Here is a 23,267-nt window from a genome sequence, read left to right on the forward strand (position 1 = left end):
TACGTGCATGAAAGAGAAATCAACTAATAGCCAAAAGTTTATGAATATTACTCAGATTACATTACAACATATAATGACATGTAAATAAAGTACAGAGAAGAAACACTAGTAAATATCCTACTTCCCTCACCATTAACAGCTAAACAGACAAGATTTATGTTGATCCTTTCTCCCAAAGTTGTCCATTAAACTGAATGAAAAAAATTAAAGCTAGAATATTTCACTGAAAACTGTCAATTGTCAAAGCAGACATAACTTAGAAAATTCTTCCATTTAAACAGGCTTTATTTCAAAATAATAATAAAAAAGGTGTTTCAGCAATATACCATTAAAATATTTCTAAACCAAAACATTAATTTGTGTTTAGAAACAAATTTTGAATTCAAGGTCTAGCATACTTTGTGTTTTTTTTTTTTTCCCCTCACAAATATCACTATGCTTTTTTCAAATGTTAATCTAAATATTTTTTTTTACTGACATAACTTTTCTAGAAATTTGATCAGAGATGCCATACATTGTTTTTAATTTGTTTTGGACTAGAGTATCATTGAAAGCTATACAACATCGCATACAGAACATAAGCTCACATTAGTTCACAGAATCACAGAACAGTTTAGGTTAGAGAAAGGACCTCTGGGTGTCACCTGGTCCAACCCCCCTGCTCAAGCAGGGTCACCCAGAGCAAGTTGCTCAGGCCCACATCCAGACAGCTTTTGAAGATCTCCAAGGAGGAGACTCCACAGCTTCTCTGGGCAACCTGTGCCAGTGTTCCCTCACCCACACAGTAAAGAAGTGCTTCCTGATATTCAAATTGAACTTCCTTTATTCCAGTCTGTGCCTATTGCTTCTTGTCCTGTCACTGGGCACCACCAAAAAAAAAAGAACATAGATCCCACACTAGTTCATGTTATTCCTACAACTAAATACAAGTAACCAAATAAGACAACAAATTCATATATACTAATCCATATTTCCCCAAAAGCCAAGGAAATAAGAGGTATATTGAAACAAAATGACCCATGCAGAGCTATCTGTTCTATTATACCAAAATTTGTGAATTGTTTCAAGCCCAGTAACACCTTGCAATCAAATAAAACATTCCCTATGACTTATTTAAGTAACACACCAGGAAAGCCAGGGGGCATGTATTTCTAAATAATTTGATCAAACACTGTAATAGTGTAAAGCAAAGGGTGAAATTACTGTAAATAAAAAATAAAGAAACATGCCCCCTCAGAACTTGATTTCTGCTGTCTTTTTCTCCCACAACCCTGACCCAAGCCAAAATGTCTGTTCATATTTTGCAAACTGAGAAAGGCACTATGGCCCTTCCATCTTGATCACCTCACACACTGACAAATCTCTCATATGCTCATCTATCATAACGCATGAACCAGAGGAAGACAGTTCCACTCATACTTCACCAAACCAACCTCTTATGTCAATACTCCAGAATAAAACAGGACAAAAATCATAGAGTCACAGAATATCCCAAGTTGGAAGGGACCCACAAGGATCATCGAGCCCAACTCCTGGCTCCACACAGGTCTACCCAAAAATTTAGATCGTGTCTGAGAGCATAGTCCAAACGCTTCTTAAACTCTGACAGGCTTGGTGCGGTGACTACTTCCCTAGGGAGCCTGTTCCAGTGCGCGACAACGCACTTCTTCAGGAAGAATCTCTTCCTGAAGTCCAGCCTGAACCTCCCCTGTTGCAGCTTGACTCCATTCCCTCAGGTCCTATTGCTGGTCACCAGCGATAAGAGTTCAGCACCTTCCCCTCCCTCATGAGAAGGTTGTAGACCGCAATGAGGTCTCCCCTCAGCCTCCTCTTCTCCAGGCTGAACAGACCAAGTGCCCTCAGCCGCTCCTCATATGTCTTCCCCTCTAGGCCCTTCACCATCTTCGTCGACCTCCTCTGGACACTCTCCAACAGTTTAACATCCTTTTTGTACTGTGGTGCCCAAAACTGCACACAGTACTCGAGGTGAGGCCACACAAGTACAGAGTAGAGCGGGACAATCACTTCCCTCAACCGACTAGGAATGCTGTGCTTGATGCACCCCAGGATACGGTTGGCCCTCCTGGCTGCCAGGGCACACTGCTGGCTCATATTCAGCTTGTTATCAACCAAAACCCCCAGATCCCTCTCTCCAGGGCTGCTCTCCAGCATCTCGTTACCCAGTCTGTATGTATAGCCAGGGTTGCCCCATCAGGACCCAGCACTTGCTCTTGTTAAACTTCATGTGGTTAGTGATTGCCCAGCTCTCCAGTCTGTCCAGGTCTCTCTGCAAGGCCTTTCCACCCTCAACAGAGTCAACAACTCCTCCCAGTTTAGTATCATCAGCAAACTTACTCAAAACACCTTCTAGTCCTACATCTAAATCGTTTATGAAAACATTGAAAAGAACTGGCCCTAAAATGGAGCCTTGGGGGACCCCACTGGTGACTGGCCACCAGCCTGTTGTAACCCCGTTTACTATAAATATTTGAGCCCTACCTGTCAGCCAACTGTTCACCCATCGTGGGATGGTTTTATCTAGCTGTATGCTGGACATTTTGTCCAGTAGGATCCTATGAAAAACTATATCGAAAGCTTTACAAATCCAAAAAGAAACTGTATCGAAAGCTTTACTGAAATCCAAAAAGATTACATCAGCTTACTTCCCTTGATCAACTAGATGGGTGATCTTATCGTAAAAGGAAATCAAGTTAGTCAAACAGGACCTACTCCTCATGAACCCATGTTAGCTGTGACCTATGACTGCATTGTCCCCCAGGTGCACTTCAATGACTCCCAGGATAATCTTCTCCATAAATTTTACCAGGCACTGACGTGAGACTGACAGGCCTGCAGTTACCAGGGTCTTTTTTCTTGCCCTTCTTGAAAGTGGCACAATATTTGACAGCTTCCAGTCTACTGGGACCTCTCCAGATTCCCAAGACTGTTGACAAATAATTGAGAGAGGTCCTGCAATGACATCAGTCAGCTATCTGAGCACCCTGAGATGAATCCCATCCGGACCCATGTACTTGTATGGATCCAGGTGGAGCAGCAAATTCCATGGCTAGGAGTTTATCATTCCCACCATCACAATCCTCCAGCTCAGGGCACCCGGGGTCCCAAAGCCCATCATCGGTGTTGAAGACAGAAGCAAAGAAGGCATTAAACATCTCTGTTTTGCCTATGTCCTTGTTTGTAAGGTGACCATTCCCATGAATGTTGCAATGTGTTGTCGTTGTCCCCCCTGGAGGTTTATCATGATTCAGCTTCTTTACTTACTGCCTCATATAAGTAAGTGATTAAACAGCCAATTTAAAAATTGAGGGGAGAATGGGAAAGGGGAGAGAAGAGTAAGGAGGGGTGGGTAGGATACTGGAGCACCTCTCCTATGAAGACAGACTGAGAGAGTGCTGGAGAGCTGGGGATATTCAGCCTGTAGAAGAGAAGGCTCCGGGGAGACCTCATTGCAGACTTAGATTACTTAAAGGGGTCTTATAAAGATAGAGAATGACTTTTTACATAGGCAGATAGTGAAAGGACAACGGGGAACGGTTTTAAGCTAAAAGAAGGGAGATTTAGAATAGAGGTTAGGAGGAAATTCTTCACTCAGAGGGTGGTGAGGCACTGGAAGAGGTTGCCCAGAGAAGCTGTGGATGCTTCATCCCTGGAAGTGTTCAAGGCCAGGTTGGATGGAGCTTTGAGCAACCTGATCAAGTGGGAGGGGGTTGGAACTAGATGATTTTTAAGGTCCCTTCCAACCAAAACCATTCTATGATTCTACAATATTAAAACAAAAATCAAAGAAATGCAGAAATCTAAACCTCAGTGTAAGAACAGCATGCTTTTTTTTAGTTAAACCTGTTTCCAATTTCAGTTACTGAAGTATTCATGTGGCCTTTTCTAGGAAGTATGTTCAAGTTGTATCACATATTATAGCTCTCACTTAGGAAAGCAAGGAGACAATGAGGCTGACAAATAAAAACACTGCAAAAAGCTACATAGCGGGGGAAAAAAAAACAAGTGCTCTTAGAATTATTTCTTCATAGAAATGACTGGTAAAGTCTCAGAGAAGACAAATGCAATGCTACTACTTCTCTAAGGTAGTTCAACAAGGGTGTTTGCACACTGGAACATGCTCCCCAGGGAAGTAGTCCCTTCACCAAGCCTGTCTGAATTTAAAAAGCGATTGGACTGTGCACTTTGTCACATGATCTAAACTTTTGGGTAGACCTGTGTGGTGCCAGGAGTTGGACTTGATGACCTTTATGGGTCCCTTCCAACTCGGGATATTCTATGATTCTAATCATTAATATGACAAATATATTTTAATGATTTAGATGAACAAGTCAAACTTTCCAATGTGAGAATGTTGGTCATCAATTAATGACTGAAACAGCTAAAATTTACTTGCACTACAACCATTAAACACACCTGTTGCCTTTTACCATTTGTGAATTTTCTTTATTTCTATGGGTTGCAGATATCAGTTTACTGATTAAATTAAAAACAAAACAAAACAAAAAGCGCATTCCACAAATACATCTCTAAATTCTGAACTGATACCAAGAGAGAACTGAACTGGTAGAGAAACAAGTCTTAGGCCAGGGACACAGTTCTAACATGCTAACTGAATTGCCAAAATATCTATGATATGGGCAGATGGAAAAGGCCCAGGAACTGCTCCAAAAAGGTCAGTTCAGTCCACAGGATCAAGCCAAGACGATGTACACTGAATCCTTCCATCCCTGCCTGTAACCAACCCTCATCATCTATGTATTTTATTCTTCAGGCACTTCACAAACATCTTCCACATGCTTCTTCTCTTAAGGATCTAAAACGCACTACAGTAGAATATAGGACTAATTATAGCCCTTAATTTATCTAAGGCTTCAAAACAAAGCTTTCCACTACAGAATTCAGACAGCACTCTTGTCCCTGCTGTTCCTAAGGCAAAGGGTAACCTGGGGCCCATATACTACAGATGTGAACAGCCATAATTGATCATACAGATAAATCAGTAAATAAAATGAAGACTAGATGAGTCAGTCATTCCTAATTTTCTAATTTTAATAGTATGTACAAAATTCTGTACTGAACACTTTGCTTTTGCAACCTGCTCAACTGCAACAATTTCCAAAAAGGATCCCTTTTATCTAGGAAGGAAATGAATTTTAAAATACAGGTAGATTACATTTGAAATGCCGTGCAGTTTTACACATACCAAAAAAAAACATTTAAAAAACAAAAGTACCACTGAAATGGTATCATCCTCCTTCAATTACTTAAAAATTAAACATTTCAAAACACACTAAAAAAATGCATGTTATGTATTTCAGGTTATCCTGTTATGAGAAAGATACAGTTTGTTATTTGCCTACCACGATGCACTGATGAATGAAAACAAATGCGTGCAAGGTGAGATGCACCGCTATATATAAATGTATGGCATTACACATAAGGGAAAGCTAAAAATGATAATAGAATCATAGAACTGTTCAGGTTTGAAGGGACATAAAGATCATCTAAATCCAACCCCTCTGCCATAGGCAACGATGCTTTCCACTAGATCAGGATGGCCAAGGCCCCATCTCAGCTGGCCTTGAACACTTCCAGGGATGCAGCCACGCCATCCCCTGAGTGAAGAATTTCCAACTAACCTCCAATCTAAGTCACCCTTCTTTTAGTTTAAAGCATTCTTCCTTGTCCTATCACTATATTCCCTGACAAAGAATCCCTCCCCAGCTTTCCTGTAGGCCCCCTTTAGGTACTATAAGGCCACAATGAGGTCTCCCTGGAGCCTTCTCTTCTTCAGGCTGAACAACCCCAGCTCCCTCAGCCTCACTTCATAAGAGGTACTCAAGCTCTCAGATAATCTTTGTGGCCCTCCTCTGGATTCATACTAATAGATCCGTGTCCTTCTTGTGCTGGGGGTCCCAGAGCTGAATGCAGCACTGCAGGTGGGGTCTTACAAGAACACAGTAGAGGGGGACAACCACCTCACTTGACCTGCTGGCCACACTGCTTCTGATGCAGCCCAGAATACAGCTGGCTTTCTAGGCTGCAAGTGTACATTCACAGAATTGTAGGGGTTGGAAGGGACCTCAAGAGATCATCAGGTCCAACCCCCCTGCCAAAGCAGGTTCCCTAGAGCAGGTTGTACAGGTAGGCGTCCAGACGGGCCTTGAATATCTCCAGAGAAGGAGACTCCACAACCTCCCTGGGCAGCCTGTTCCAGTGCTCCGTCACCCTCACCGTGAAGAAGTTCTTTTGCATGTTGGTGCGGAACTTCCTGTGATCCATTTTTTGGCCATTGCCCCTTGTCCTGTCCCCACAAACCACTGAAAAGAGGTTGGCCAAATCCCTCTGTCTCCCACACCTCAGGTATTTATACACATTAATGAGATCCCCTCTCAGTCTTCTCCAGGCTGAACAGACCCAGGTCTGTCAGCCTTTCCTCATAGGGAAGATGCTCCAGGCCCCGTATTATCATTGTGGCCCTCCGCTGGACACTTTCCAGGAGATGCCTGTCTTTTTTGTAGCTGGGATCCAGAACTGGACACAGTACTCCAGGTGAGACCTGACCAGGGCAGAGTAAAGGGGGAGGATCACCTCCCTTGACCTGCTGGCCATGCTCCTTTTAATGCACGCCAGGATCCCACTCTTAGGGATGCAACGATCCTGAGCTTGGAAGAAGTGCTGTTTAAATGTTGCCCAGCTCTCACAAGCACCCTTGCCTTCTAGCAACCTAGCCCATGAGATACCTCCAAGTAGGTCCCAAAAGAGATCGAAGTTGTCTCTCCAAAAGTCCAGGGTAGCAATCCTACATTTTGCCTTACTTCTTCCACCAAGTTCCATCTTGAACTCCACCACCTCATGGTCGCTGCATCCCAAGCTGCCCCCAACCTTCACATCCCTAACAAGCCCATCCCTGTTGGTAAGGACAAAGTCCAGGAGCACCTCCTGCCTCGTCGGCTCCTCTACCACCTGCGTCAGAAAATTGTCTTCAACCCATTGTAGGAACCATTTGGACTGTGTGTGCCTGGCTGAGTTGCTTACCCAACAGATGTCTGGATAATTGAAGTCCCCCATGAGAACCAGAGCCTGTGATTGTGAGGCTACTACCAGCTGCTTGCAGAAGGCCTCATCAACCTCCTCCTCATCAACCTCCTCCTCATCAACCTCCTCCTCATCAACCTCCTCCTCATCAACCTCCTCCTCATCAACCTCCTCCTCATCAACCTCCTCCTCATCAACCTCCTCCTCATCAACCTCCTCCTCATCAACCACCACCACCACCTGAGTTGCTTACCCAACAGATATCTGGATAATTGAAGTCCCCCATGAGAACCAGAGCCTGTGATTGTGAGACTACTACCAGCTGCTTGCAGAAGGCCACCTCCACCTCCACCTCCACCTCCACCTCCACCTCCACCTCCACCTCCACCTCCACCTCCACCTCCACCTCCACCTCCACCTCCACCTCCACCTCCACCTCCACCTCCACCTCCACCTCCACCTCCACCTCCACCTCCACCTCCACCTCCACCTCCACCTCCACCTCCTGTGACCTACAGTACACCCCCACTACAGTATCACCCATACCAGCCCACCCCTTAATTCTCACCCACAAGTGCTCTGCTGCTTCTTCACCCAGGTGGAGCTGGGTACACTCTAATTGCTCCATCACATAAAGGGCAACTCCTCCCCCTCGTTTCCCCAGCCTGTCTTTCCTAAAAAGGACATAGCCCTCCATGACAATGTTCCAGTCATGTGAGCTGTCCCACCATGTCTCTCTGATCACAATGAGATTGTGGCCCTGTGACCATACACAGATCTCAAGCTCATCCTATTTATTTCCCTTGCTCCACGCGCTGGTATACAGGCACTATAGGGAAGCAGCAGGTGCGGTTACCCCTAGAGGGATGCAAGAATAAGATTTCGGACAGAGTATCAGGATCATTACCTTCTCTGAGGAGCCCTTGGATGATCCTATGGGACAACTAGGAGTTTTTTCCCTACTATCTTCAGCAGTGGCAACATTCCCAAGCCCTTCTCTGTCACTTCTAACTCCCCTCCCTTCCCCTGTCAAGCCGGCTTATGTTGAGCATCTAGTCCACCAACACCCCCAGGACCTTCTCCTCAGGGCTGCTCTCAATGCATTCTCCACCCAGCCTGTATTTGTGCTTGGGATTGCCCTGGCCCAGGTGCAGGGCATTGCACTTGGCCTTGCTGAATTTCATGAGGTTCACACAGGCCAACCTCTCAAGCCTGTCCAGGTCCCTCTGGATGGCATCCCTTCCCACCAGTGTGTCAACCGCACCACAGAGCTTGGTGTCATCTGCAAACTTCCTGAGGGTGCACTCAATCTCACTGGCCATGTCATTAACAAAGATGTTAATCAGCGACGGTCCCAGTACCGATCCCTGAGGAACACCACTTGTCACTGGTCTCCACCTGTGGACATTGAGCCATGGATCCCAACTCTTTGAGTGCAACCATCCAGCCAATTCCTTACCCACCAAGCGGTCCATACGTCAAATCCATGTCTCTCCAATTCAGAGATAAGGATATCGTTGGGGTCAAATGCTTTGCACAAATCCAGGTAGATGATGTCAGTTGCTCTTCCCCTATCCACCAACGCTGTAACCCCATCGTAGAAGGCCACCAGATTTGTCAGGCACAATCTGCCCTTAGTGAAGCCATATTGGCTGTCACCAATCACCTCCTTATTTTCCATCTGCCTTAGCATAGTTTCCAGGAGGATCTGCTCCATGATCTTGCCAGGCACAGAGGTGAGACGGACTGGCCTGTAGTTCCCCGGGGTCTTCCTTTTTTTCCCTTTTTAAAAATGGGGGTTATGTTTCTTCTCTTCCAGTTAGTGGGAACTTTGCCGGACTGCCACGACTTCTCAAATATGATGGATAGTGGCTTTGCAACTTCATCCACCAGCTCCCTCAAGACCTGCAGATGCACCTCATTAGGTCCCATGGACTTGTGCACCTTCAGGTTCCTTAGACGGTCTCAAACATGATCTTCTCCTACAGTGGGCAGTTCATCATTCTCCCAGTCCCTGTCTTTGCCTTCTGGGGCCCAGGCTACACGGCTGGAGCTCTTGTCAGTGAAGACCGAGGCAAAAAAGTCATTGAGTACCTCAGCCTTCCCCATATTCCAGGTGACCAGGTCTCCCATTCCCTTCCAGAGAGGGAACAGACCGATTCTGTAGTCTTCCTTTTATGACTGACATACCTATAGAAGCCTTACTTGTTGTCCTTGATGTCCCTGGCCAGATTTAATTCTATCTTGGCTTTAGCTTTCCTAACCTGATCCCTGACTGCTTGGACAATTTCTCTGTATCACTCCCAGGCTACCTGTCCTTGCTTCCACCCTCTGTAGGCCTCCTTTTTCTGCTTGAGATTGGTCAGGAGCTCCTCGTTCATCCATCCAGGCAATTTTGCCTGACTTCTCTTTGTTAGGATGCATCGCTCCTAAGCTTGGAGAAGGTGATCCTTGAATATTAACCAACTTACTTCAGCCCCTCTTCCCTCCAGGGCTTTGTCCCATGGTACTCTACCAAGCAGATCCCTGAAGAGGCAAAAATCTGCTCTCCCAAAGTCCAGGGTAGCAAGCTTGCTGTACTCCCTCCTTGCTGCTCTCAGGTCTGCACCATTTCATGGTCAATGCAGCCAAGGCTGTCCTTGTGCTTCACATTCCCCACCAGCACCTCCTTGTTGGTGAGAATAAGGTTCAGCATAGCACCTCTCCTCATTGGTTCTTCTATCACTTGGAGAAGGAAGTTATCATCAATGCATTCCAGGAACCTCCTGGATTGCCTATGCTCTGCTGGGCTGTCCCTCCATCAGACATCAGGGTGGTTGAAGTCCCCCATGAGAACCAGGGCTTGCAAATGTGAGACTGATTCTATCTGTCTATAGAGGGCCTCATTTGCTTGGTCTTCCTGATCAGGCAGCCTGTAGCATACTCCCACTATAATGTCCCCTGTCCCTGCCCTCCCTGTAATCCTGACCCATAAGCTCTCTGTCAGCTCTTCACCTATCCCCAGGCAGAGCTCCATGCACTCCAGCTGCTCATTGACATAGAAGGTGATGCCCCCTCCTCACCATCCCTGCCTGTCCTTCCTAAAGAGCCTGTATCCTTCCATCCTAACACTCCAATCATGGGAGCCATCCCACCACATCTCCATAATGCCAATGAGGTTATAGCAGACGTTCATTCATCTCTAACTCCACGTGTTTATTCCCCATGCTATGTGTTTTAGCATAGAGACATTTGATTTGGGCCCCCAATGAAGCTGACTTACTGGCTGGACTTCCTTTGTGCTGCACTTTGGGTGCTCTCCTGCTGACCTGTGTGCAACCCTTTTCTCCAGGCTCTGGGCATCTATCACTGACATCAAACTGGGAGGAGCAAGATGGATTGAGACTCCCCTCAATGATCTTTGCAGTCTTCCCTGAGTTACAGGTGATATACACCCTCCTTTTAGAAAGGTACCTTAATCTGGGGAACAGGGACGTAGTCACGGCACCAAGCCTGTTGGAGTTTAAGAAGCGTTTGGAGTATGCTCTCAGTCATATGGTCTGAATTTTTGGGTAGACCTGTGTGGAGCCAGGAGTTGGGCTCGATGATCCTTGTGGGTCCCTTCCAACTCGGGATATTCTATGATTCTATGATCTTTTTAGTGTGAGACATTAACATTGTGTCACAAGAGTAAGAGATAAAATTTGGAGAAGATTCTCAGTCCTCTGTAGCTTTGCTATTGTAGAAGGAATAGAATCAATTTGCTTTTTTTCCAAACTGGAAATTACTTTAGCACAAAGAAGATCTCCAGAAGCTACAAATCTTTATGGGAAAACTCTGGCAATACAGAGGCATTAAAAATGAAGCATGATACCCTTCTAGTTTTGTTCACGTGTAATTTAAAGAGACCAGAAGCAGGTGAAATGGATCAGGCCTCAACTACTTTAAACCATCATCGAGACTGACACATATACTCAAGTAACAATATGGAGTAGCTATTTCTCAGTTTGTCTTTTTACATCAGATGCTGAGGTACCTATACAGATAGGGACACTATGCTTTGCTAGCCATTTATCCATAGTTTCAAATTACCAAGTTCTTGTCCTGTTTCCTAGTAGCATAATGTCGAACCTACCACCAACTTCTGTGATAAAACAAAACTGAGAGGAAAGCAGCTACGAAGAAGCAACAAGGAAAAAGATCTGTTCCTGTGGCAACATAGAGAGATACTGCTGTTTAATCTCCTAAAAAAATAAAAATAAAAAATTAAGCTGGTGGAACATGATCCAGGGATGCATCTCAATTCATAATCCTTTCTTCCTCTTTAACAGTTGCCATGGGAGATCATAAATTAGGGCTTGGAGAACCACTAGCAGCCTTCCCAGAACACATTTAAAATGACTGCCTGAATGCATTGGTATGCATAGAATCATAGAATGGCTTGGATTGGATGGGACCTCAAAGATCATCTAGTTCCAATCTCCCCTGCCATAGGCAGGGACGACACCCACTAGATCAGGTTGCCCAGGGCCTCATCTAACCTGATCTTGACCACCTCCAGGAATGGGGCATCTACAACCTCTCTGGGCAACCCGTTCCACTGCCTCACTACCCTCTGAGTAAAAAATTTTCTCCTAACCTCTAATCTAAATCTCCCCTCTTTTAGTTTAAAACTATTCCCCTTCATCCTGTCAATACCTGATAGAGTAGAGTTGCACTTCATCTTTTTTTATAAGTTCCCTTTAAGTACTGAAAATCCTCAATGAGGTCCCCCTGGAGCCTTCTCATCTGTAGGCTGAACATCCCCAGCTCTCTCAGCCCCTCTTCGTAGGAGAGGTGCTCCAGCCCCTTGATCCTATTTGTGGCCCTCCTCTGGACCCGTTCTAACAGCTCCACATCCTTCTTGTGCCAGGGATCCCAGACCTGGATGCAGGACTCCAAGTAGGGCCTCACAAGGGCAGAGTATAGGGGGACAGTCACCTCCCTTGACCTGCTGGCCACTCCTCTGTTGATGCAGCCAGGATGCAGTTGGCCTTCTGGGCTGCAAGCGTGCACTGCTGGCTCATGTCGAGTTTTTCATCCATCAGAAGCTCCAAGTCCTTCTCTGCAGGGCTGCTCTCAATGAGTTCTTCTCCCAGTCTGTACTCATTAGCCGCACATGATATTTATAATTGCAACACAAGTTTATGCTGACAGTAGCATTCTTTACAGTACTTATTTGCTATCTCACATCCAATATTAATTTACGTTTGTACTTAGCAGCTTTGTATTACAAAGGACTTTAGCTCCCTCCACTGCTAATTATTCCTAATGTTTACTCATTGCACCACGAGCAGGGAGGGGTGACCAGCACATGTGCACCGGTGTGCAGCTGGTGTGGCAAGGCACAGAACCTCTGCACCAACTCTTGGCAGTCTGCAAGATCACCCACCTACCATGGCGTCCACTAGGCAGAAAGCTCACTCCAAAAAGACTGTGGCAACCCAGACGGAGGGTCCATAAATGACTGGCTATGTGACTGGTGCTACAGGTAGGGCTTTGGGTTCTTTGATAATGTCTGGTTTTATAAGACACCAGGCCTGACAGTAATAACGCAGGAAAGGTTTATCTCACAGGGGCAAAAGGGTTCTTGGACAGCAATTAGCAGGGCTCATTTTGAAACCTTTAAACTAGATCCGAAGGGGGAGGGGGTTGTAGCTGGGCTTGCACTGTTGGTGCAGCGCTCTAGCAGTGATGAAGACCGGGAGACCTCCCACCCCCCTAGGGTGAAATCGGCATGCTCAGCTCACTCCCTGAAGTGTCTGTACACCAGTGCACACAGCATGGGGAATAAACAGAAGGAGTTAGAAATCCGTGTTCGATCCAGAGGTTTTGATCTGGTGGCAATTACAGAGACATGGTGGGACAGTTCACAACTGGAATGTGGTCATGGATGGGTATGTCCTGCTCAGGAAAGACAGGCCAGCAAGGCGAGATGGCAGAGTTGCTTTTTACACGAGAGCATCTGCATTGTATTGAGTACTGTCCAGGGGCAGATGAGGAACGAGTTGAGAGTCTGTGGGTGAGAATTAAGGCTGGCATGGGGGATACTGTTGTGGGCGTCTATTACAGGCCACCAGATCAGGATGAGGAAGTTGCCAAGGCCTTCTACAGGCAGCTGATAGCAGCCTCACAATCACGGGCCCTGGTTATTGTGGGGGATTTTAACTACCCTGACATTTGCTGGAAGGCCTACTCAGCCAGCCAGCTGCAGTCCAGGAGGTTCCTTCAGTGTATTGATAACTTCCTGATGCAAATGGTGGATGTGCCAACTAGGAGAGGATTGCTGCTGGATCTTGTCCTCACTAACAAGGAAGGTCTGGTTGAAGTGGTGAAGGTTGAGGGCAGCCTTGGTTGCAGTGACCATGAGACGGGTGGAGTTCAGGATCTCATGTGTCAGGAACAGAATACTGAGCAGAATTGCAACCCTGGACTTCATTAGGGCCAACTTTGGCCTTTTCAAGCATTTGCTAGGGGAAACCCCATGGGACAAGGTACTTGAAGGAAAAGGGGCCCAAGATAGCTGATTAGCGTTCAAGGACTGCTTGAAAGAGAGCCAGGAGACCTGCATGGATAAACAGGAAACTGCTGGGCAAACTCAAGTGGAAGAGGAGAGTTTACAGATCATGGAACAAGGGGCTGGCCACTTGGGAGGAATATAAGGCTGTTGTCAGAGGATGTAGGGAGACAACTAGGAAAGCTAAGGCCTCCTTAGAATTAAACCTTGTGAGAGGGGTCAGGGACAACAGAAAGGGCTTCTTCAAATACGTTGCAGATAAAACTAACACTAGAGGTAATATAGGCCCACTAATGAATGAGGTGGGTGCCCTGGTGACAGAAGATAAAGAGAAGGTGGAGTTATGCCTTCTTTGTCTCTGTCTATAATGCCGGAGGCTCTCCTGAGGAGCCTTGTACCTCTGAGGCCCCAGAGGAAGTCAGAATAAAGAAGGAGTTTGCCTTGGTTTATGAGGGCTGGGTTAAGGACCAATTAAGCAAGCTGGACATCCATAAGTCCATGGGTCCTGATGGGATGCATCGACGGGTGCTGAGGGAGCTGACGCGAGTCATTACTAGGCCACTCTCCATCATCTTTGCTAAGTCACAGGCATCAGGAGAGGTGCCTGAGGACTGGAGGAAAGCAAATGTCACTCCAATCTTCAAAAAGGGCAAGAAGGAGGACCCAGGTAACAATAGACCGTTCAGCCTCACCTCCATCCCTGGTAAGGTGATGGAACAACTTATCCTTGATGTTATCCTGTGCTCTTGTGGCCAAGAAGGCCAATGGCATCCTGGGGTGTATTAGAAGGGGTGTGGTTAATAGGTTGAGAGAGGTTCTCCTCCCCTTCTACTCTGCCCTGGTGAGACCATATCTAGAATATTGTGTCCAGTTCTGCGCCCCTCAGTTCAAGAAGGACAGGGAACTGCTTGAGAAAGTCCAGTGCAGAGCCACGAGGATGATTAAGGGAGTGGAGCACCTCCCTTACAAGGAAAGACGGAGGGAGATGGGTCTCTTCAGCTTGGAGAAGAGGAGACTGAGAGGTGACCTTATTAACGTTTATAAATATGTAAAGGGCGAGTGTCAAGAAGATGGAGCCAGGCTCTTCTCAGTGACATCCAATGATAGGACAAGGGGCAATGGGTGCAAGCTGGAACATAGGAGGTTCTGCTTAAATATGAGACAAAACTTTTTCACGCTGAGGGTGACAGAACACTGGAACAGGCTGCCCAGGGGGGCTGTAGAGTCTCCTCTGGAGACATTCAAAACCTGCCTGGACGTGTTCCTGTGTGAAATGATTTAGGTGTTCCTGCTCCGGCAGGGGGATTGGACTAGATGATCTTTCAAGGTCCCTTCCAATCCCAAACATTCTGTGATTCTGTGATCTGGATTATTATCCAATTATATATATAAGCCTTTTACGCAAGTGATTATAAAAATTCCTTCAAGTTACCTGAAGTTAGTTAACGTTACAGTAATAAACCACTGATGAGTATGCTAGTAAGCTACACAAGTGTTGAATTTATTAAACTATGTTCAGAATTCAGAAAGTTATTCCAAATAGAAGACAAGTGAAAGCCTACTACTACATCTTAGCAATCAGCACTCCAGATCACAACCCCCCCCCAAAAAAAAATCTTTATCTTATAAAGATTAATAACATGCTTAACAAGAATCATGACAAAACCCAAATTAATAAGAATAATACCAAGCAACTATGACAATCACTGAAGTTACTGTTAGTCTTAATTGGATAAATCTAATCTATAAAATGATTATATATTATTTACAGAAAAATAAAAGTGGTTGTTAGGCTTCTGTGTGCCAATTTATAATCATTGAGTTCAGTGACTAAGTATTTTACTATATTTGAATACCCTAAGATTTAGGGACTAACCTAAATTCCAACTGAGAATTCTAAATTACTTCAGGAAGCAAATATATTGATTATGCATCGGTTTCAAGTAATTGTACCTGCATAAACCCACTGAAGGGGAAGCATTTGCAGAAGTAAACCTAAAGGAGACATGCAAACCCACTAATGAGCCTGTACACAACTTGATTTACAGAACATATATTCATCACAATCACATGCATGAAACTAAGCTGAATTCTATTGAGATGAATGTCATTTTAGTAAAAAAGTTTTAATGTATATAATTTTTAAAGTACATCCAATTGTTTTTCATTATAAAACACCATAAGCATGTAAGCTTGATGATCATAAAACAGATGATATTTTTCTGTTCTTGCTTAAAAGAGTTATCTGCATATATCTAAAACGAGCTTTATAATAACTTCTAACTGGATTTCAAAATTAATACATCATAGAATTAGTTATTTCATCCATTTTTACTGTCCTTCTCAAAAGATTTTGACCTGATTTCAGCTGGGATAGAGTTAATTTTCTTCCTAGTAGCTGGTAATGGTGCTATGTTTTGGATTTAGGATGAGAATAATGCTGATAACACACTGATGTCGTAGTTGTTGCAGAGCTATGCTTATCCTAAGTCAAAGATTTTTCAGCTTCTCATGCTGACCTGCCAGTGAAAAGGCTGGGGGTACACAAGGAGCTGGGAGGGGACAGAACCAGGACAGCTGACCCAAACTGGCCAAAGGGATATTCCATACCATATGACATCATGCTGAATAATTAATATGGGGAGGCTGGCCAGGGTCAAGGGACTGCTGCTTGGGGGCTGACTAGGCATCAGTCAGTGAGTAGTGAGCAATTGCACTGTGCATCACTTGCTCACTTGCTTTGTATATTCTTTTATTATTACTATTATTATTTTCCCTTCCTTTTCTGTCCTATTAAACTGTCTTTATCTCAAGCCATGAGCTTTTAGTCCGTCTGTCCATCCCCTTCCCCCCCCCATTCTCTCCCTCATCCCGCTACCGGGAGTGGTGGTGGTGGTGAATGGCTATGTGGTGCTTAGCTGCCTGCCAGGTTAAACCACAATATACTTGTTCAAATTCACATCTGTATCAGTAATTAGGTGTAGGTAGGAGACCTTCAACAGTTTTGACTGAGACAAACATTGCTCTCCTTTTATAATAGCAACCCTAGAGTACACAGTGCGTTCCTACAACTCTCCATCTAAGCCATTAGTCACCTAAATTATCACCAATAAAGTTCACCTGTTCACCTACAGCTTTGCTTCAGTGTATTCCAGAACCACCCTATATTTTGCAGGGCTAAACAGCTCAACACCTTTTGCACCTAAGCCTGGGCAAGAACCTCAGAGTAAGAAAAGTCCAGTTACACACACACACGCTTCCAACATGCCTAACATAGAACTGAGTACTTCACACCACATACTAGCCATCACCTTGTAGTGGGTTTACATAGCAAGGTTCTGGTAGCAGGGGACCATAGGGGTGACTTCTGTGAGGAGGACCTAGAAGCTGCCCCATGTTTGGTAAGGGCCTCACTTCTGACCAGAGCTGAGCCAATAAGTGATGTTGTTTTGCGCCTCTACAAGAGAATATTTAAGACAAGGAAAAAAAACGCTGCGCCACATAGCAGCTGGGAGAGTGAGAGGAGTGAGGAACAGCCTTGCAGGCGCCAAGGTCAGTGAAGAAGGAGGGGGAGAGGTGCTCCAGGCACCGGAGCAGAAGTCCCCTGCGGCCTGTGGTGAGGACCATGGTGACATGAAGCAGGCTGTCCCCCTGCAGCCCATGGAGTACCACGGTGGAGCAGGTGGCCCTGCACCGACGGAGGCTGCGGCCTGTGGAAGACCCCTGCCGAAGCAAATTCCAGGCCGGACCTGTAGCCCATGGAGAGGAGACCACACAGGAGCAGGTGACCTGGCAGGAGCTGCTGCCCGTGGGGGACCCAAGTTGGAGCAGTTTTCTTCTGAGGGATGGACCCCGTGGTACGGACCGATATCTGGAGCAGTTCTGGAAGAGCTGCTGCCTGTGGGAAGCCCACACCGGATCAGTTCAGCAAGGACTGCATCCCGTGAGAGGGACCCCACAGCACAGGGGACGAGAGTGACCGAGAAGGAGCAGCGGAGAAGAAGTGCTATAGACTGGACATAAACCCCCATTCCCCCGTGCCGCTCGGGGGGGGAGGAGGTGGAAGAAGGCGGATGGGGGGGAAAGGTGCTTTTGGTTTCTTTCATTTGTTTCTCACTTCTCTAGTTTGTTACTAATAGGTAATAAATCTTACTATCTCCCTATGCTGAGTCTGTTTTGCCCATCATGCTAATTACTGTGCAATCTCCTCGTCCTTATCTCAACCCTTGAGCCCTTTTCATCATATTTTCTCCCCATTCCTCTTCGAGGAGGGGGAGTGAGAGAGCAGTTGTGGTGGAGCTCGGTCACCCACCCGAGTAAAACCACCACACACCTTCACCTCTTCACTTAAAATCTCAGCAAGAGAAGAAGAGCACTTGTTCGGGATACCAATGTGAGAAACGAAGTTGTCTTTTTGCAATAGAACGTGTTTTTGCAGTGGAAAATTCTACTAACCTTACATATTCAAAAGCGATTGTGTGGCATAGCAGTGGGGAGTATGTTAAGCAGATAAAGGGAAGGTCCCACTGTCCCAAACAAAGAGGATAGTTGAGAAAAACAGGATGAGTGGTACATACTCACCATGGTAGAAGCAACTACTGGGTGGCTGGAAACATACCCCGTAAAGCATGCCACAGCCTGAAACACCATCTTGGGCCTAGAAAGGCAAGTGCTGTGGCATAATGGTACACCAGAGAGAATTGAGTCTGACAATGGGAGTCATTTCCGAAACAATCTTGTTACCTCCTGGGCCAAGAGGCATGGTATTGAGTGGGTGTACCGCATCCCTTATCACCCACAAGCCTCTGGGAAGGTTGAGAGGTACAATGGACTACGTTACGAGCATTGGGTGCTGGGACATGGAAACAATGGGATATAAATCTACCAGAAGCCACTTGGCTTGTTAACAACAGGGGGGGGTCTGACAGCCATGCTGGTCCTGCCGAAACAAAACCCCTACACACAGTGAAAGGAGCTAAAGTCCCGTAGTGCATGTAGGAAAATGGATGGGGAAGGTGGTGTGGGTTGCTCCTGCCTCAGGAAAAGGCAAACCCACTCGTGGGATTGTCTTCGCCCAAGGACCAGGGTATACCTGGTGGGTCATGCAAAAGAATGGGGATATCAAGTGCGTGCCTCAAGGAGATTTAACCTTGAGAGAAAACTAATCTGTAATCTAAATTATACGTTGTAGGAAGACACTGCAGGATCAACGACAGGTCAACTTTGCAAAGAACCGGGCGAGTACAACAAGGACTTGAGCTAAGCTGGTGCTGGCGTCCAGACATCCAACTTCGCCTGCCCTGAGTGACCACTTTGGCAGATGAAGACCAAATCGCCAACAGTTCTTATGAACATTTTCCGAGAAAGACCTACAGAATGAAAAGATACACCTACCTATCAATCTGTTAAAGAACAAGGAACAATGGTGATGAGAATACTTATATGCTAAAGCATGGGGGACCTGAGAGTGACACAAATGGTATGGAATAAGGGGTGGAGGTTGTACTGGGTCTGGCTGGGATGTTAACTTTCCCTGCAGCAACCCATACAGTGCCGTACTCTGCACTTGTAGCTAGAACAGCAGTGGTATCACACCAGTGTTGTGTCTGCTGCTGAGCAGTGCTGGCACAGCATCAGGACTCTCTCTAACCCTCCTAGGGGGTGGGCAAAAGAAATGAGAAAGAAACATCACCAGGGCAGCTGACCTAAACCAACCAAAGGGATATTCCATACCATATGATGTCACACTCGGCAATAAAAGGTGGAAACAGGAAGAGGGGAGGGGTGGGCTCTCGTTGCAAAAACATCGGTCCTCCTCCCGAACACCGGCTACGTGCATTGAGGCCCTGCTTCAAGGACGTGGTCAAGCATCGCTCATTTGTGGGAAGTAGAGAGTAATTTCCTTCCTCTGCACTTCCACATAGCCTTTACTTGTTTTATTTTGTTCTGTTTTTTGTTTGTTTGTTTGTTTTTGTTTTGTTGTTGTTTTTTTTCCTTTCCCCCTCCCTTTCCCCTTTTTCCCTTTAGTTAAATTGATTAATAATAATTTTTCCTTAATAATTATTCTTTTTTTTTTTCTTTAAATTATCCTTATCTCAACCCGTGAGTTGTTCTTTCCTTTACTTCATCCCCTCCTCATCTAAGGAGGGGAAGGGAGAGAGCAGTTGTGGCGTTTAGCTGCCTAGCTTGGTAAAACCACCACAAACACAGAAATCATACGAGAGACTTTTGGCCAGAACGAGAAAGTACTCAGGGATGAATCTTGAGGACCCTGTAGCCCAAGAGCTCTTGAAAGTTTATTTTGTGATTAAAGCCTGGCCAGATACGCAGAAAAAGCTCCAGAAATTGGGAGGATGGAGTTAACAGTGTAGGTAGTATGAAGGTGTATGCCAGGAGGGGAGATGAGAAGGAAAAGTAGAGCGCCGAACAAATGGTATTCACAGCATACTGGGTAGTGAGGCAGAGGGCTGGAAACAGAAGGGCTTTCAGGAGGAGTTAGGCCCAGTACAGAAAGGAGAAGAAGAGAGATGAAGGAATGGCAGGCAAGGAAACCTACCCGTGTTACAGCCTAAATCCCAGCAGGGACAGGCTTTGAGAAGATGTTTTAAGTGTGGCCAGGCTGGCCACTTCAAATAGGAGTATCCAGAGTGGAAGAAGGAAGAGAGATTGCTGTTATAAATTCAGAATAGGGGAGTCAGGGATTCTCAGAAAGCTAGTTCCCTGATAAATGAAAAGGGTTCCTCAAGTGTACCTCAATGGGGATCACTCTACAGTTATTGTTGCGGGCAAAACAGACTTAGCATAGGAAAATTAATAAAATTTATTACCTACTGCTGACGGGCTGGAGCAGTGAGAAACAGGGAAACAAGCTGGGGTCACCTTCCTCCATCCACTCTCTTCCACCTCTTTCCTGCCCTGAGCGGTGCAGGTAGGCTGGCAGTGGGGGCTGCAGTCAGTCCGTGGTGCTTCATTTCTACCGCTCCTTCACGGTCACTCTTCCCCCTGCTCTGGTGCAGGGTCCCTCTCATGGAGTGCCGACCTTCCTGGGCTAGTCCTGTGTGGGTTTCTCCATGGGCAGTGAAAAATGGGCTCTTTGGGAGCTGCTCCATGCATGGGTCTGTGCTACAGGGTCTATTCATCAGGAGTGGGTTGGTCTGGCTTTGGGACCCCCTGGGACACCCCCCCACACCCCGATCTCCTGCTCCTGCATGGGCTCCTCTCCACAGGCTGCAGCGTAGAAATCTCCTCCGCTGAAGTACACCATGGGCTGTGGGGAAGGGGAGTCAGACTGCTCCAGCAGTGGCCTCTCCACACGCCGCAGGGGGGCTTCGGCTCCAGCACCTGGAAGGCCTCCTCCCCCTCCTCTGCACTGACCTTGGTATCTACAGGGAGGTTTCTCGCTCCTCACTGTTTTTTTTTTGTTTGTTTGTTTGTTTTTGGTTTGTTTTGGTTTTTTCCTTGTTTTCTTGGATGTGCTCTCACAGAGGCACAAATTACATTGCTCATGGCTTGGCTCTGGGCAGCGGTGGGCCCCTTTGGGGCTGGCTGAAACTGGCCCTTATCTAACATGGGGCAACTGCTGGATTCTTCTTACAGGGGCTACCCACTGCAGCCCCCCACTAGCAGAACATTGCCATGTGAACCCAGTACAATGAGGCAGCTAGGTCATGACTGGCCTTTAAAGCATCAGAGCTTAAATTAACTAATGAAACCCTAAATGTGATGGGGGTAGAAGGGGCTGGGATAACAGTGACACTTTTTGGGGACACCAAGCTGAGACTAGGGATAGAATGATCACTGGGCAATTATTGTATGTACCCAAGGCAGGGACTAATTTGTTGGGAAAGGATTTGATGATGAAATTTGGCATTCAAATAGTAAATTGTTAGACTGGAATAACAGTGTTATTAATGGAGTCCTCTCAGGCCCTGAGAGCAAAGATATACTCACCTCTGACTGGAAGACCCTGAAATGGGACGGAAGCAGCAATACAGGTGGACAGTTTTACCTCAGGGGTTTACAGAGCCACCTATTTATTTGGGCAAGTTCTAGAACAGATTTTGGAGCAACTCCAACCTCCTGAGGAGGTGTTACTGTTACAAATACGTGGATGATCTTTTATTGTCAGGACAGGAGAAAACAGTTGTGAAAGAAGCTACTAACAAGCTATCCAACTTTCTGGGAAAGCAGGGCTTGGGAGTACTGAAAAATAAATTACAATATGTAGAAAGAGAAGTCAGGTATTTAAGGCACCTAATGTCCGAAGGAAAACAAAGAATAAATGCAGAGAGGATTCAGGGAATTGTTGAAAATTAAGAAAGAACTAAAAAGTTTTAAAAGAAAGATTTTTTTAAGGAATCAGGAGCCATGAAGTCTGAAGGAAAATGGATACTCCCTGATGGGAGAAAAATGCTGAATAAAGTGATAATGAGGCAAATATTAACTGTTTTACATCAAGAGGGTCATTGGAGAGTCCAGGCAATGTATGACGCTGTGCTATGGAAATATGTATGTGTAGGAATACGTATACTCTGGCTAAACAAGTATGCAGGAGCTGTGTAGTATGACAAAAGGTAAATTGGAAAATTATCCGCAGTCAGCCCAAAGGGGGACAAGAAACAGGAATTCAACCCTTCCAAAATGTACAGATTTTACAGAACTCCTTAGAGTAGGTAGATTTAAATACTTGTTAGTCTCAGTAGATCATTTGTCAAGGATGGGTGGAAGCTTTCCCTTCAGTATCTGCTACTGTGAACGTAGTAACTAAGGTAATTCTAGAATAAATAACTCCCAGGTATGGAATTGTTGGAAATATTGACTCTGATCGAGGAAATCACTTTATGTCAGAAATATTGCAAGGGATAATGTGGACTCTAGGAGTCAAGTGGAAATTTCACACTCCTTGGCATCCTTCCTCTTCTGAAAAGGTGGAGTGGATCAGACAGTAAAGAAGCAATTAAGTTCTGGAAACTCATCTTCCCCAAACAAAGTGCTTACCTTTGGCACTTCTCCGAATTCAAACTGAACCAAGAAAAGATGTGGGAGTTTCACCATATGAAATATTATTTGGATTGCTGTACGTGGACAAAGGGAATGAATTCCCTCAATTTGAGACAAAAGATGTTTTTGTTAAGAACTATATACTTGGGCTGTCATCCTCTTTGTCATCTCTCAGGACCCGTGGATCATTAGCTCAAACCCCACACTTGGAAGCCCTGATCCATCCATTCCGGGCAGGAGACTGTGTTTTGATGCGAACATGGAGAGAATCGAAGCTGCAACCTGAGTGGGACGGACAGTTCCAAGTGTTCCTGACCACTGAGACGACAGGAAGAATGGCTGAGAAAGGGTGGATTCATACCTGGGTAAAAGCATCAGTTAACCCTGATACCTGAGAGACTGCATTAACAAAGACTTTTAAGGTTAAAACTGATGAAACTATCTATTGTAAACCTTTAACTTCTCCTTCGGAGAATTCTTAATGAATTAATGAGTAAAAGGGATTGAATTACACCGAATTGGAGTGTTTCCAGAGAACACTCCCTGGAAGTGGGAGAAAAAGAAAGGGGGGGGTGTATTTAATCCCCACCAGAAGAATTCTTATTAGTTTGTGATTTATATTGTCTTTCTTAATTATTATTTCTTAATTATTTTAGGGGTGTATATATAGAGA

The 23,267-nt window shown here is 45.6% G+C and overlaps 1 protein-coding gene across 11 annotated transcripts in view; it reads right to left on the reverse strand.

Moving 5' to 3' along the window:
• The window catches only part of LOC311426254 (nipped-B-like protein), a 186,335-nt gene that overhangs the window by 152,187 nt on the left and 10,881 nt on the right, over positions 1–23,267 (reverse strand). Inside the window, exon 1 of one of the 11 annotated variants that reach the window (XM_084502464.1) lies at positions 7,060–7,080. The exons of the other annotated variants lie outside the window; for them this stretch is intronic. The gene's annotated coding sequence lies outside the window, so the exon portion shown is untranslated. Of the gene's footprint in view, positions 1–7,059; positions 7,081–23,267 lie in introns of those variants that run through there. 11 annotated transcript variants of the gene reach the window in all.

This window comes from Aythya ferina (genome assembly GCF_964211825.1).
Source record: "Aythya ferina genome assembly, chromosome: W".
Lineage (NCBI taxonomy): Eukaryota > Metazoa > Chordata > Aves > Anseriformes > Anatidae > Aythya > Aythya ferina.